We start from the raw sequence: 15132 nt of genomic DNA, 5'->3' as shown, positions 1-15132 counted from the left end.
GTTTTATCAAGATTATGAACCTTTAATACGATATGGAAACGTAAAATCTCAATGACTCTAAGAAGCACTACCATAGATATTAGAGATCATCATAGACTTAGACATAACCGATATATAGAGGAATAATTGTGGAAGCAAGAATATACGTCACCTAGACGCTATAGAGGTAAGTATCAAACCTGTCCGTTATTCGCTTATTTTTAAAAGTCATGCCAAACAAAGAAAGAAGGGACAACGTTACATACCGTATAATCGGGCCGCACGTCCAATATTTACTGCCCAAGCTATTAATCTATAACAAGCAACAATCGTGCCGCAATTAGATAAACATCGCGCTTTACTTTCTTGTAAGCTAGCTAATAATCTAACAAAAATTCGGCAGTACTTCCCCTATATTCCTTACTTCGTCCCAATACGACAACAACCCAAATTATCCACAGCAATACAAATAACACATATAACCCAACGAATCATATTAAACAGCCCCCTCCCCAAAACAGTTCTATCTCGGCAACCATAGCAGCGAAGCAACGACACACCGAGCGATAACTCGTTTTATAATTCGCAACACATCTACCTTATCGTATTCATCCTTTGGAGTATATACTCATAATCACATTTATCATAAACATAATGCCAAAACAGAATTTTCCCGCAGTTTGCTTTAATCAAAACAGCCCAAGCACCAACCCGACACCACTAATAATCCGATTATGGTTTCTGTTCATACTTAGTACATTCAATAACTAAAACAAACTTCCTAAGCTACTGGTCACGTCCCCTTCTAAAAATTAATGGATAATTAACAAAGGTATTCTAAATAATTAACACACCAAACAAGGAGATTACTAATCAAATTATTTGCAGCTGCTGGCCAAGAGTTGCAAGGTTGGTTTCTCCATTTCCATGGCTGCCTAAAACAAGTGGTGAAGAAGAAGATGATATGCAGCAATGCATTTCACCACTTTATTTAGCATAGAGTGGATTTCTCCACCTCATTTAATAGTATGAAGTGGAGGCAGCCCCCCTCTACACCTGTCCACTAAGTCCAGCTCATAATCTGATATTTTTAATTTTTGCCTTGAGTGGTGGGGCCCACTGGATTATATATTAATCAGCCACCAATTATGAGTGGTGGGGCCCACTGGATTAAATTAAGCCTAATCAGCCACTAATTAATTCCTCACTTAAAGTTAATGGCACTTACATTAGCCAAATCATACTTAATATCACATTTGGAATTAACATCCTTGCCTAATATTTCTTTAATCACTTGGAACTTAAAATAAAATCTCATTCCCCGGACTTACGTCTACTAGATCATGATGCGCACTACGTATAAAAAAAATACGAGGCATAACATCCTTCCCCCCTTAGGAACATTTGTCCTCGAATGTTATGTTAGCGTCTTACAAAAAACCAATTCCAGTGAGGTCTCTCTAAAAGTTATACCTATCAACCTGCATTCCGTAACTTACAGATGCCTCACAGCTACATAATCTCATTATCTATCAATATAGTAAAGCTAGGAATTGAATTACCTGCATGTACGGGGAACAAGTAAGGATACTTATTCTTCATTTCGTCTTCCGCTTCCCAGGTATCTCCTCCCTATCGTTATTTTTCCACAACACTTTGACGGAAGCCACATCCATAGTACGTAACCTTCTAACCTGGCGATCAAGAATAGCTACGGGTTTCTCCTCATATGACAACTCCTCTGTTACCTGAACATCATCTACGGGGAATACTCTAGAAGGATCACCAATACATTTACGTAGCATCGATACATGGAAGACTGGATGTACCACCTCCAAATCAGATGGTAGATCCAACTCATAGGCAACCTTGCCTATCCTACGAACAATCTGATAAGGCCCAATGTATCTCGGACTGAGCTTCCCCTTCCTGCCGAATCTCATCACACCCCTCATGGGTGATACCTTCAGGAATACCCAGTCACCAATCTGAAACTCCAAATCTCGACACCGATTATCTGCATATGACTTCTATCGACTCTGGCTACTAATAATCTTTCTTGAATAAGCTTCACCTTGTCAACAGCTTGCTGAATCACATTTGGGCCTATTAACTTAGTCTTGCCAACATCAAACCAACCAATAGGTGATCCGCACTTCCTCCCATATAAGGCCTCGTATGGTGCCATCTGGATACTAGAATGGTAGCTATTGTTATAGGCAAACTCAATGAGCGGCAAGTGGTCTTCTAGTATCTGAATAGTATGCTCAGCCTGCCCATCAGTCTGAGGGTGAAATTTTGTGCTAAGGTTCACCTGTGTCCCCAATCCCTTCTGAAACGATCTCCAAAAGTTGGCTGTAAATTGAGCTCCTCTGTCTAATATAATGGACGTGGGAACCCCATGAAGTCTCACTATCTCCCTGACATATATCCTCGCATAATCTTCAGTCGAATAAGTAGTCCTGACTGGAAGAAAATGGGCCGATTTCGTCAGCCTATCTACAATAACCAATATAGAGTCATACTTCCATTGAGTGCGAGGTAATCCTGTAATGAAGTCCATATTAATCATCTCCCATTTCCAAGTCGGGATCTCTATCTCCTGTAATAATCCACCAGGCTTTTGATGTTCGATCTTGACTTGTTGACAATTCGGGCACTGAGCAACAAACTCCGCTATGTCCTTTTTCATGCCATCCCACCAATATAAGCATCTGAGGTCATGATACATTTTCGTTGACCCTGGGTGAATAGAATAACGAGCAGAGTGTGCCTCTCCCATAACCTGCCGTCGTAGCCCCACAGTATCGGGTACACACAATCTGCCTTCATATCGTAACACTCCGTCAGGTGTAACCTTAAATGAGGTCTTTTCCTTTTGAAGAGCTGCATCTCTATACTGTGCCAGAATAGGGTCCTTGTATTGGTGTCTCTTTACCTCATCTATGATTGAGGACTCAGCAACCGCTCGAATAGAAACTCCACTATCTTCTGAATTAGCTAGACGGACTCCAAGGCAGGATAGCCGCTGAATCTCCCGAACCATATCCCTCCTTTCTGGTTGTACATCTGTCAAGCTACCCATGGACTTACGGCTAAGAGCATCTGCTACAACATTCGCTTTCCCTGGATGATATAAAATATCAACATCGTAATCCTTTAGCAACTCTAACCACCGCCTCTGTCGTAAGTTCAGCTCCTTCTGTTTAAAGATATATTAGAGACTCTTATGATCTGTATAGATGTCCACATGGACACCATATAAATAATGTCTCCATATCTTCAAGGCATGAACCACGACCGCTAACTCCAGATCGTGAGTAGGATAGTTCTTTTCATGCTTCCTAAGTTGTCGGGAGGCATAGGCTATAACTTTGCCATGCTGCATCAGTACACATCCTAGCCCAACACCCGAAGCATCACAATAAAGAACATAGCCGTCTGGTCCCTCCGAAAGAGTTAGGACTGGAGCTGTAGTCAATTTGTCTTTCAATAGCTGGAAGCTTCGCTCACAAGCATCAGTCCACTGGAACTTGGCTGCCTTTTGAGTTAGCCTTGTCAAAGGCGCTGAAATTGAGGCAAACTTTTCTACGAATCTCCTGTAATATCCTGCTAACCCCAGAAAGCTGCTTACCTCAGTAGGTGTCGTAGGTCTGGGCCAAGTCTTTACCGCCTCAATCTTCTGCATGTCTACCCGAATACCATCAGCTCCAATAATATGCCCCAAGAATGCCACTGAAATCAACCAGAACTCGCACTTAGAAAATTTAGCATACAACTTCTGGTGCTGAAGCACCCTAAGTACCGTCCTTAAATGGTCTGCATGCTCCTCTTCTGAACGTGAATAGGCCAGAATATCGTCTATAAATACAATAACAAACATATCAAGGAATGGTTTAAATACTCGATTCATTAAATCCATGAACACCGCTGGAGCATTAGTCAGCCCAAAAGATAACACTTTAAACTCATAATGCCCATATCGGGTCCGGAATGTCGTCTTTGGAATATCTGCCTCCCTTACCCGCACCTGATGATAACCTGACCGCAAGTCTATCTTTGAAAAACACTTTGCACCCTGCAACTGGTCAAATAGATTGTCAATCCTTGGGAGGGGATACATGTTCTTTATTGTTACTTTGTTCAGCTGCCTATAATCAATGCACATCCACAGCGACCCATCCTTCTTCCTCACAAACAGTACCGGTGCTCCCCAAGGTGATGTACTAGGCCTGATGAAGCCCTTTTCTAGCAAATCCCTTAATTGCTCTTTCAATTCTTTCAACTCAGCATGTGCTATTCTATAAGGAGGTATAGATATAGGTTGGGTATCTGGCAGTACATCTATAGTAAACTCTATCTCCCGTTCTGGAGGAAGGCCTGGAAGTTCCTCGGGGACTACATCAGGAAATTCATTAACTACCGGGACTGATTGAAGAGTCGGTGCCACTGCCTTTATGTCATGCACCCGAATCAGATGGTAAATATAACCTTTTCTAACCATCTTCCCGGCCTTGAGGTATTAAACGAACTTACCTTTCGGCGATACTGTACTTCCCTTCCACTCTATAATCGGTTCCCCTGGAAATTGAAATCGAACTATCTTTCCTTTGCAATCAACATTAGCATAACAAGCAGCCAACCAATCCATGCCCATGATAATATCAAACTCAATCATATTTAACTCTATTAGATCTGCTATGGTACGACGACTATATATAACTACTGAACAATTCCTATATACTCGCGTAGCTATGACAAAATCTCCTACAGGTGTAGCTACCTCAAATGGTTCTATCAACTCAGACTCTATTCCGATCCTACTAGCAACAAAGGGAGATATATATGATAAGGTGGAACCTGGGTCTATCAATGCATACACACTTCAGGAGAATAGTGATAATATACCTGTGATCACATTAAGTGACGCCTCCTGATCTTGCCTATTAGTCAAAGCATATATACGGTTCGAGGGACCGCTAGAACTGGAAGCTCTACCACGTCCTCTACCACGGCCTGCTGGTGCCTGAATACCCTACCCCGTAGGGCGCATAGCCACAGAAGAAGATGAACCAGCAACGGACCCTGTAGGCTGTGCCATACCACCTACACTACCTCTAAGGTGACACTCCCTCATAGTATGGCCCTGACGGCCGCAATAAAAACACGCACCTGTAGCCCAACGACATTCCCCAGGATGGGACTTACCACAGTGAGAACACCGAGGCAAAGGTGGCCTCGACTGGCTCAAACCCCTGCCCATTTGTGACCCTGATGCCCTAGAGCTCTGACCAGCTTCTGAATATCCCATACGATCGAACCTCCTACCCATGAAACGTGGGGGTGCACTCTGTGCTGGCTGGGAAGAAAATCTAACATGCTGCTGAGACTGCCCGCTTTGAAACTCGTCCCCGGTGCCGATCCTCTACCCCCTGTGCATATGCCTGCACCCGAGCAATGTCCATACCTGGATGAAGAGTCACTGCCAAATAACCGTCAATCAGATAACAATCCAATCCCATCACATAACGATGTACCCTGTTTGCCATATCAGCCACAATAGTTGGCTCATGCCTAGCCAATGAATCAAACTCGAGGCTATACTCTCGAACGCTCCTGCCATTTTGCTTCAAACGCAAGAATCTATCGACTCTAGCTCGCTTCATCTATGGAGGCAGGAAGTGGCCCTGGAAAGCCTCCACAAATTCATCCCATACCGCTGGAGGAGCACCCTCACCCCTAGATAACTTCCAAGACTCATACCAATTAATAGCTACATCCCGCAAACGATACGTAGCCAACTCAACAGACTCGGTCTCCGAAGCCTTGATTATCCTCAATGTATGCTGCATCTGATGAATAAACTCTTGCAGATCATCTTAGGGTCTTGACCCAAAGAACTCTGGAGGATTACAACTTAAGAAGTAACGAGCCCTTAAGCTATCAGATCTGTCCGCATGATCAACTCCTAGTCCATGCCTGCGAGCCTGATCTGCCACTAATCTAGTCAGCAATTGAACCGCATCTCTCATGGCCCTATCCTCCGCCCCTGACTGAGGAGCTGGAGGTTCAGGTGTTGGGGCCTTGGGGGCTGGTGGTGTCCCCCAAACTGGAGCTGCTGCTGCTCTAAGCTCTTCTGGCGGTGGCGGTGTAGCAGAGCTCTCCGACTGGAGCATAATACCAGGCATAGACTGGGCACGGGCCCTAGTAACTCTTCGGGTCTGACTAGTACCTTCTGGTACTGATTTGCCCTTCTGGGCGGCTGTCTCTTTCTTTGGAGGCATAGCTGAAAACACACGGATTCGTTAGAGAGGGATTATCCTGTTAATATAGCTCAATCGCACGATCTAGAATAAGAAGAAAGAATGACATCCTAAATGTCCTGTAGCTTCCTGTTTATAGATGTGGTGCACAACACACCGATAAACAAGACTCTACTAGACACAGTCTGTAGACACTTCCGAGGAAGAACCGCTCTGATACCACTCTTTGTCACGACCCAACCCGGTGGGCCGTGGCTAGTGCCCGTTTTGGACACCCACATACAAACCTGCTAAGTATTACCAACTGAAACTAAGACAATATGAAATTTAATCAAATCAAGCCAACCCCAACGTCAAATATATATAAAGAGGACCTGTCTCATAAGGAGTCATAACCATTCAACCATAACAGCATACGCCAGCCGACAAGGCCGCCACTATTCAAAGCATAATAACATACGTAAGCCGACAAGGCTGCCACTACACAATACACAATGATGTACGCAGCCGACAAGGCTTCCCCTGTACAAGCGGACATCCCAAACAAACCATGTCCAGACCATTATCCAAAACATATATATACAACCCACATAATGTCCACAGACCTCTAAGAGTACAGTAGTGAAACTCGACAGGACAGGGCCCCGCCATACCCATGGACGAGCAAAAGACTACACAAAAAGTTATGTACCAAAACGACTGGGCTCCGAAACAGCGGAGCTCTCCCAATCAGCAGAGTAGATATCCTAGGCGGGAGGATCACCGAACTGTGCGTCTACACATGCGAGCATGAAATGTAGCCCCCCGAGGAAAGGGGGGTCAGTACGGACAATGTACTGAGTATGTAAAGCATAAGGTAAAGATGACAGGATACCAATATGGCAAGTCGAAACAAAATATCGCTACACATATACCATTTTAAGTGAAAATCATGCATATATTTAACATATAAGGTGCCCAGCTTCCCTAGTAAGGGGCTCGGCAAAATAATCATCACGTCATCTCCGTCATCATCATCATCATGACCATCCTCATCACCAATCATATATATAATATACATACCCGGCCCTTTAGTGAGGAACTAGGTGACATATGCAAGAAACTACGCACGAACATTACCCAGCCCGGGATTCGGTGAAATGATAAATGACTCTATGCACGAGCAGAATATTATGAGCAACCATATGCAATTAAAATCATTTCTTATAACTCAATAGAACAATCAACGTGAACTAGCAAGGAGTATTACCAAAGATTAATGTTTTATCAAGATTATGAACCTTTAATACGATATGGAAACGTAAAATCTCAATGACTCTAAGAAGCACTACCATAGATATTAGAGATCATCATAGCCTTAGACATAGCCGATATATAGAGGAATAATTGTGGAAGCAAGAATATACGTCACCTAGACGCTCTAGAGGTAAGTATCAAACCTATCCGTTATTCGCTTATTTTTAAAAGGCATGCCAAACAAAGAAAGAAGGGACAACGTTACATACCGTATAATCGGGCCGCACGTCCAATATTTACTGCTCAAGCTATTAATCTATAACAAGCAACAATCGTGCCGCAATTAGATAAACATCGCGCTTTACTTTCTTGTAAGCTAGCTAATAATCTAACAAAAATTCGGCAGCACTTCCCCTATTTTCCTTACTTCATCCCAATACGACAACAACCCAAATTATCCACAGCAATACAAATAACACATATAACCCAACGAATCATATTAAACAGCCCCCTCCCCAAAACAGTTCCGTCTCGGCAACCATAGCAGCGAAGCAACGACACACCGAGCGATAACTCGTTTTATAATTCGCAACACATCTACCTTATCGTATTCATCCTTTGGAGTATATACACATAATCACATTTAACATATACATAATGCCAAAACAGAATTTTCCCGCAGTTTGCTTTAATCAAAACAACCCAAGCACCAACACGACACCACTAATAATCTGATTATGGTTTCCGTTCATACTTAGTACATTCAATAACTAAAACAAACTTCCTAAGCTACTGGTCACGCCCCCTGCTTAAAATTAATGGATAATTAACAAAGGTATTCTAAATAATTAACACACCAAACAAGGAGATTACTAACCAAATTATTTGCAGTTGCTGGCCAAGAGTTGCAAGGTTGGTTTCTCCATTTCCATGGCTGCCTTAAACAAGTGGTGAAGAAGAAGATGATATGCAGCAATGCATTTCACCACTTTATTTAGCATAGAGTGGATTTCTCCACCTCATTTAATAGTATGAAGTGGAGGCAGCCCCCCTCTAAACCTGTCCACTAAGGCCAGCTCATAATCTGATCTTTTTAATTTTTGCCTTGAGTAGTGGGGCCCACTGGATTAAATATTAATTAGCCACCAATTATGAGTGGTGGGGCCCACTGGATTAAATTAAGCCTAATCAACCACTAATTAATCCCTCACTTAAAGTTAATGGCACTTACATTAGCCAAATCATACTTAATATCACATTTGGAATTAACATCCTTGCCTAATTTTTTTAATCACTTGGAACTTAAAATAAAATCTCATTCCCTGGACTTACGTCTACCAGATCATGATGCGCACTACGTATAAAAAAAATACGAGGCATAACAACTTATGCATCTTGTTAGTATACCAACATCTCATTTTCGATCTTTAAAGGAAGAATTCATTTACTCATTTATTCACGTACGACTTATGTGTCAATACAGAATTAGGAAAGGTAACCTGATTTTGAATCCCTTGAGCAACACTTAATCTTATATTAAACTTGGTAATTGTATTTTTCAGATTTTTACGAACCTAGGTCGATCCCCATCACCCCCCATATATTTTTCATTATTTTCCCTACTCTCCTTTCCGTTTAAGTCCAAGAAGTTGTGGGATCGATCCCCCACCCACAACTTTATTTTATTTCTCTTAGTTTTTATCTTAACTTTCTCACCTATCAAAGAGGTCGTGGGTTCAATCCCCACTCACTTCATCTTATTTTCTCTTTCGTTTTTTTCCTAACTCTCTCATTGATTCAAGAGGTTTCAATCCCCACTCACCTCATTTATTTTTCTTTCATTTTTCTCCTAATTCTCTCATCTATTCAAGAGGTTGTGGGTTCCATCCCCACTCACCTCATTTATTTTTCCTTTTGTTTTTTTTATTTAATTTTTATTTTGTTAGGTTTTGGGTTCAATGCCCAATGACCTCACATTTAAAAAAAAATTAATATAGCTCCATGTCAAAATCACAAGCCAAGACCAACATTTCCAGCAAGTTGGAAATTTGGTCATATTTGAATTCATCTTTCTGTCATATTTTTTTTTAATTCTTGAAGTATTTCGGGTGATATTTATTCAACAACATTTTACTTAAATGAACATAACTTTTTTACCTCATTCATACACGTAAAATACAACATTTTAACATGTAAATTTCACGCTTCAAACCATGGCTAATTCACGGTACACACATGCACAAACATGTTTACTTAATTCACTTTTTCAGAACACATCTTTCATTTATCACATAATTTCTAATTACACATTCAATAATGTAATCACGACCAGTCCAAAAATCATCTATTATTAGTCATACCAACACATACTTTGAATCTTTTAGAGGATCTTATGACAGGGGTATGCAACGGGGAGAACCTTAGTTTTCGATAGTGATTGGACTGAACCTTAAGGGTTTCTTGGGAAAGGGGGCAAGAGTGAAGAAAACTCATACCCTGAAGTCGTTCAATGAAGTTGTAACGTGCTTCCAAAACCCCCACTAAGCCAATGTTTCACCACCGAAATCAAACGAACAATTTGTCGAGAACTTGATTTTTACTTTTCATTTTTAAACTTATTTTGCTTTTGAGTTTGAGCGATCAAGTTCTTCAATGTGGATGAACTTTGCTATATTTTTTTTCTGTTCTTTTGTCTTAAAGCAAGTTGAGTGTGAAAGTGAGACAGGAGTAGAGAGAACCGTGTGATAGTGTTAGCTTAGGATTAGGATAATAGGTGGAAACTTAGTCAAATTAGGATTTATCATTAATTAACAAAAAATCTGATTTTTTTGTTTTTCCTAAATCAGAAAAAAATATTAATTAATTTAATTTATTCACTAAATACAATTTAATCAATTAAATCATTGCTTCCTCCAAGGCTCGAACCATGGTGGAGCTAGATTTCGTTTAAAGGGTCAAATTCGGCCATCTCTACCGGAATTGCCCCTTAACCATAATAATTATTTAATTAGTTTATTATTTAACATATTTATGATACTATCCTTAGACTGGAAAAGATCATTTTACCCCTACACCCTCCAAACTTATGATTACCCCTTTCAAGTCCGGTTAAGACTCATCCATGTGAATCTTCATATTTGGTCGCTCTACATGGCTAGACCTAACCTTGCCTAGCTCAACTAACTCACCAAATTTTTTGGCTTGCCTGTTGCATATGTTTAGTGGTCTGGTTCTACGCGCATCAATCCGTGTGAACCCTGTCTAATCCAGGAATTCTAGGTACGTTTAAGCATTACTTAGCATAAGTCATTCTCAGGTTGTTACATAAGGAATGGGTTAAATGGTCATGACTTTGTAGTCTTTGAACTTTTGTTTCCTTGTGTTGATATTTTTTTTAGCTACTTCCCTAAGGGCTATTTATGAGTAATTGTTTAATAAATCGTAAATAGGTGTGAAGGCTTTGAAAGAATGATAGGTTGGTCTCATTGCTAGTTATTTTATGAATTCCTCTAGAGTGGTATGGTCCACCTTCTCGGGTGGAGGTGTTTACTTGATGAATTTAGTTATACCTAATATGTGTTGTAAGTGTTGATTTGAAGGCGTAATGTGCCAAATGAAGTGATAATGATGATGGTTCATGTAATGTGTTTTATGAAGCATGAATTGCATGTTTAACTTAGACTATGCCTTATTGAGTTAAATGTATATATTGAGCATGTTAAAGTGTGTAATGTGATCAATGAAGGTCTAATAATGAATAGAAGTTAATGTAAATGAAATGATGCTTATAAGCAAAGCGTGTTCCACTTTGAATTAATGAATGAATGAATTTAAGTAATGTAAATGACAAGGATATTTTTGGGGTGAACACTCTTCGTGAGTTGAGATGAAGTTTTTAGTAGCAACCTCATTTTTTCCAAGAGCTTTCTAAGATAGGTAAAAGGATGAATGGCATTCGTGAGTTGAGATGTGGTGTTCACTAGTTATCTGATATACTCAAATTAAACCTCCATAAAGATGTATAAGCGGTTGTATCAATTTAAGAACCAAACTAATAGGTTGGGGTCGATCCCACGAGCAAAATGTTTAGACTTACCTTCAATGTACGATTACTTCTATATAGTCAAGTCCTTATCAAAAATAGGTAATTAAAGGGGTGTTTCGTGAAATAAAATTATTTTTTGTATCTCTAAACAAAATAATTGACAAGAGTAAATCTTTAGTGTTTATCAAGTTGTGAGGGAAACTAGGGTGTAAGTGTTCCCCATAGGTTCATAACGTCATATCCTAGAGATAACAATTCTTCGCTAGTGTTTTGTATGCAAAGTGATAATATACGTATCTATAAATCCTTGGTGCAGAGTTTAATGAATTTCACCACATACCTTGGTCTTACTATGTGTGAAGTTACTAACCCTTACATTTACTTCATATTAAGCATCATATTTGATGTATGGCTTATTTATTACTTTGCACCAATCGAAACTAGCGTATTAGATAGTATCCCGCTAAATCTATTTTGATAATTCTATTCCTAATAATTACCTCCTTGGTCCGGCAAATAGTAATAAGGAGAGTTCTAACACGTGCACTCGTTAAAAAGGCTTCTAATCAAAAGGATTATCAATGCATGGAATAACCTATTTGAGAATTGTTGTTAAGATAGACTTATTTTGTTAATCACCCATCATTCCCACAACCCTAGTTGTGGATTTAGTTACCCATGCATAGAAGAACACAATTCATATTGGATAAACAATAAATCATGAACTTACTTTGACAAATTCGAAGAAAATCTAGCAATTCAACTTGAAACAATAAGAATTCAATTGAAAACCAAATCTGGAAATTTGAATTAATGCTAAAGTTGCAAAACTCAATCTCCAAAAACAAACTAAGAGAATTCATAATACAACCCAACCCCAAAAATGAGGTTTTACACCTTATTTATCACAAATATTGTCCTAAATTAAATGGAATTCAAACAAGGAAAGTTGTCCAAATTACGGCTTCAATCGACAATCCCCACAAATGGTCAATGGATGAAACAACAGACCGTCGACTGCCTTTGTATATCTAGGCTTAGCATTTTTTTCATCCTTCAACTGGCATCTTCTCTAAATCAATCGACACACAAAAAGCATGGCCTATTGATGAGTCTGTGATCATTTCATACCTTCCATCGTTCTATACTTAGACTTGCTTCAACTTCGGGTACTAGGACATTCTCTAATCATATCGACGATTCAACAAGATGGTCCGTGGATCCTTCCGTAGCCCCACACTTTGTTAGATTTCCCCGAGTTTCTCAAAATTCCTGACGTCTTAATCGACATTCAACATCTATGGTCTGTCGATGGAACGACGGGCCATCGATGGTCTTTGTGGATCACCTATGCAATAAATCTCATCTTCATTCTGCATTTTGGTTTTGGACATCTTACCTGCAAAACAAAGATAAAAAATGTTAAAACTACTATAAAAATGCTCTAGACACACACCAATCTTAAGGGAAAATCATTGAAAGTACCGTGAAACCAAAGTACATAAACACCCTCAATTTAAATTCGTTGTTTGTCCTCAAGCGACGCACTATGAATCAACACAACCCTTTGTAAAAAAGTATCCTCTTTTGAGCTTTTGCAACATATGGCTGTCAATCCCAACTTGTTTGATGCTTTAGTTCATGCTTTTACTCATAGGCTTGATAATCTCACTCATGTGGACTGGACCATGAGACAAACTCACCATGCATCGAAATCTCTACTCTTTTTCCACTCGTCAAGGTACCAACTTTTGATTTTGCAACTAGTATCCTCACTTCCAAAGATATCCTCCTTTTTCACACAATGATTTTAACTTTAAGTATAAGGATCATTATTCAACAGTCACGCTCCTAATTTTTCACACCTAGTTAGTACTTGTCGTTATAGGCTTGCCCTTATTTTCACTACTTAAGTTCACCACATTAGACTCCTAGGATCACGATAGGAGTTTTTTTGATTGTAACATAGGCTCAGGGTCACACATGGTACATATTTGTATATTTTAGTGACTTTTTTCCCTCCTTGACATTATGTCTAAGCGTACTACCTCTTTCATTATCTATTATGCCTTACTTTTTTTTATTTTCGTGTCATCTTTGCCTTGCTTTATCGTTCATTTTTTTGTGGAAGTGATTCTTACTTCTATTTTATCAACACCATTTTTTTTAAATCTATTTTTTATTTTTTCTTTCTTCAATCAATTGATAATTTTAACCGAGTCACTTCTCTTGATCACTTTTTCTTTTCTTTTCCACATTACTCATTTTATACCCACATTTATTGTCATCACTCATAATACCCACCCTAAACTTATGTCTTTGCCATGATTCAAGGTATACATTACCCAAGGTTGGGTCAGGGCCAAGACGAGTTCAATTTCTGCATTAGCCACCCTCAACTTATGGTTTTTGCCAAAGTAGAGCTGCACATGTCCAAGGAGGGACCGGGTTCAGCACATTATGCTCAAAGAAGTTGAGTTGGTGAAGAAAAGAAAGGTCTATTATAGGCTCAATATATTTGGATAAAAAAGGGATAACAAATTTATTTGGATCACTTTACTTTAGGCTAGATGTTTTATTATTTGAATTAGGGCCTATTATTTTTTCCTAGTTGTCTAGTGCAAATTCCCTTTCCAGGACTAACCGGGCAAGTTCCAGCTAGGTACCAACAGTGTAACAATCAAACTTCCTCACACTCTCTTGAGACCTTGCTACCTTATCTGATTGTAGGACACCTAGTTTGAGTGTTAGAATGAGTTTCATGAAGTGGGTGCATCTCTATGTCATGATTAGAGCAAACATATTCAACTACTTTATACCTTTTCATGCAAGCATTTTCTTAAAACGTGATATCATTTATGCTTAGACATCATGCTTTATATGTCAATTTCATACTTTGTACAAGTTACGACATGCCGGTTAAACAGGAAAGTAATCAGTCTCTTGGGGAATAAGAACACAGGCAAGAAAACCCTAAGAGAGGATAGTGAGTTGGGCTACTCAGACTTCACCCTAACACTCACTTTCCATTTACCCCGCTCCGAACAAAAAAACATGTAATTGTCCCAAATGTATAAAAAGTATAAAAGCCGGGTGGTAGGTGAAGCAAACCTGAGGCGCATAGCATCGAAGGTCAATAAGAAGGCAGGTTCGGTTTCCTGGAACCCGCAACCTCTATAGTAGGGACACCGTCAATGGTGGCCATAGCAATCTCCGCACCCTCAGTGATTCTCCTCTCAGCATCTTCATGTCTTGAACTAGATGCCCAGAAGCGAACTCTCAATCCCTCGTCTGAAGAGTCTCCTCATCAATCAATGAGGCTCTCCTCACAGCCTCAAAGTCCGTCAACTCCTTCTTCCTTGAACGGGTATCCTCTCCATAAGTGGTGTGATCGGAACGGTGCCTCTTACACTCACGTGGCTCAAGTAGTGTAGTGGAGGCAGTGAATAGTGTAGGAAACATTGGGTCCTCCGCTAGATCGATGGGAGCAGTCTCGGGCTCATAGGGCCTCATCTCCATGATTCTGTCAACATCTTCCCGCAAAGTCGCCACATCCTCCTTAAGAGTGGTCAAGTCAATGATGTGGGCTGGGCATGTAGGAACCCGAAG

The sequence above is a fragment of the Solanum lycopersicum genome, chromosome 10, assembly GCF_036512215.1.
Source record: "Solanum lycopersicum chromosome 10, SLM_r2.1".
NCBI lineage: Eukaryota > Viridiplantae > Streptophyta > Magnoliopsida > Solanales > Solanaceae > Solanum > Solanum lycopersicum.
Note: the sequence above shows the minus strand (reverse complement) of the source record.